At 40.8% G+C, this 2297-nt stretch overlaps 1 non-coding gene across 1 annotated transcript; it reads left to right on the top strand.

The window, feature by feature from the left end:
- The first annotated feature begins 600 nt into the window (after positions 1 to 600).
- Positions 601 to 672, top strand: TRNAC-ACA (transfer RNA cysteine (anticodon ACA)). Its single transcript has one exon. It is a non-coding gene; the product is annotated as a tRNA-Cys (tRNA).
- Positions 673 to 2297: the final 1625 nt, after the last annotated feature.

Here is a 2297-nt window from a genome sequence, read left to right as displayed (position 1 = left end):
GTAAGGAAGGATTTATGAACTCAAGGCACAAGAACACAAATCCTAAAAGAAAATACATATTAACCACAATATAACTAAAACTTTTTGAACAAAAGAAACTGTAAATAAAATGGAAAAACTAGTCATTGAGTGAGAGAATATACTTTGCAGCACACAAATTTCAGTAAGTAACACCTTTCTGATGAGAATCTTCAAAGTGTATTGAATAGCTCATTCATAACAGAAAGAATTAAAATGGACAATAAGTGAATTAAAAGGACTTCCCTGGTAATCAGGGCAATGTAAATTCAAGCTGTAAGAGGTTCATCTCTATACATATGTCTCTATATAAGATATCTGTATATACCAAAGATTTACGGATGGCAAATAAGCATGTGAAAAGATGCTTAACATCATATGTCATCAGAAAAATGCAGATCAGAACAACAGCCAGGTACCTCTGCACACCTATTAGAATAGCCAAAACCCAGGACCCTAAGAACAGCAGATGAAGGCGGGGATGTGGGACAACAGGAACTCTCATACGCTGCTGGTAGGAACGCAGAATGGTCCGACCACTGTGGAGGACAATTTGACAGTATCTTATAAACTAAACGGGCTTCCCTGGTGGCTCAGACGGTAAAGCGTCTGCCTACAATGCAGGAGACCCAGGTTCGATCCCTGGGTGGGGAAGATCCTCTGGAGAAGGAAATGGCAATCCGCTCCAGTACTCTTGCCTGGAGAATCCTATGGACAGAGGAGCCTGGTCAGCTACAGTCCATAGGGTTGTAGAGTGTCGGACATGACTGAGCGACTTCAGTTTATAAAACTAAACATACTCTTGCCATGTGACCCAACAATCACTCTCATTGGCATTTACCCAAGGGAGTTGAAAACTTTTGTTCACATGTAAACCTGCACATGGACATTTATTTATAGCAGCTGCATTTATCAATTCCCCAAACGTGAAAGCATCCTGTGATATTTTAATTCATAATAAAAAAATATATATGTTTGGTCTTTGTCTTTGCTCCTGGCACAGAGCTCCTGAAACCCTCGTACACTAGGATTGACGTTTGCTCTAATGAGAGAACTCTGGGTGGGCTCCTGAAAGGCTCCTGGAGTGACTCCTTCTCCAGGCAGATGGTGTCAGCATTGAGTTAGTTGTTGGATACCCAGCTGGTGTCACAGAGAATGGTTTGGAAAGACACTCCAAACATTCAGTGATCAGGAAAATCAGAAGTGTTGTCAGAGTGCTTGTGGTGTGAGACTAAAGGAGAGACCCAAAGGAAGAAGACACGTTTTTCTTCACACAATCAAAATGTCTTTCAGTGGGCAAATGGGTAAATAAGCAGGATATCCAGACAGTAGAATATCATCCAGCACTGAAAAGAAATGAGCTATCAAGCCACAAATAGACATGGAAGAACTTTCAATGCATATTACTAAGCAAAAGAAGCCAATCTGTAAAGCCTACATACTGTATGATTCCAACTGTAGGACATTCTGGAAAAGGCAAAACCCAAGAGATGACAGAAAGATTAGTGATTGCCAGAGGTTGGCGGGTGAGTTTGGGAGAAGGTGAATAGAAAGAGCACAGAGGATTTTTAGGGCAGTGAAAATGCTCTGTATGATATCATAATGACAGACATATGTACATTTGTACAAACCTATAGAATGTGCAACACGAAGAGTGAACCTTATTGATGTAGAATAATGACTCTGGGTGATTATGATGTATAAATGTAGGGTTCATCAATTTTAACAAATATACCCTCTGGTAGGGGACGGTAATAAAGGAGAATGTGCATGTGCTGGGGCAGGGGTATATGGAGAATCTCTTCCCCACAATTAAGCTGTGATAAGACTGCTTTAAAAAAGTAATATACACATGATTGTATTACCTATAATATATGATTATATATAATTAATACTATGCATTAGTATTAACAATGTGTGTATACATACACACACATGGGCTTCCCTGGTACTCACTGGTAAATAATCCACCTGCCAATGCAGAAGACATGGGTTTGATCCCTGTGTTGGGAAGATCCACTCCCATATTCTTGCCTGGGAAATCTCAAGGACAGAGGAGCTTAGTGGACTACAGTCCATGAGGTCACAAAATCAAACGTGACTTGGTGACTAAATGGTGACAACTACATATATGTACATACATATATATAATTGTGTCCCTGCTGGCTCAGACAGCTGAAGAATCTGCCTGCAATGCGGGAGACCCAGGTTCAATCCCTGGGTCAGGGAGATCCCCTGGAGAAGGGAATGCAACCCATTCCAAAGTCTTGCCTAGAGAA

This window comes from Dama dama, chromosome 19 (genome assembly GCF_033118175.1).
Source record: "Dama dama isolate Ldn47 chromosome 19, ASM3311817v1, whole genome shotgun sequence".
In the NCBI taxonomy this organism is placed as follows: Eukaryota; Metazoa; Chordata; class Mammalia; order Artiodactyla; family Cervidae; genus Dama; species Dama dama.
The sequence above is the reverse complement of the archived record's forward strand: the minus strand, read 5'-3'. Positions and strand labels throughout refer to the sequence as shown.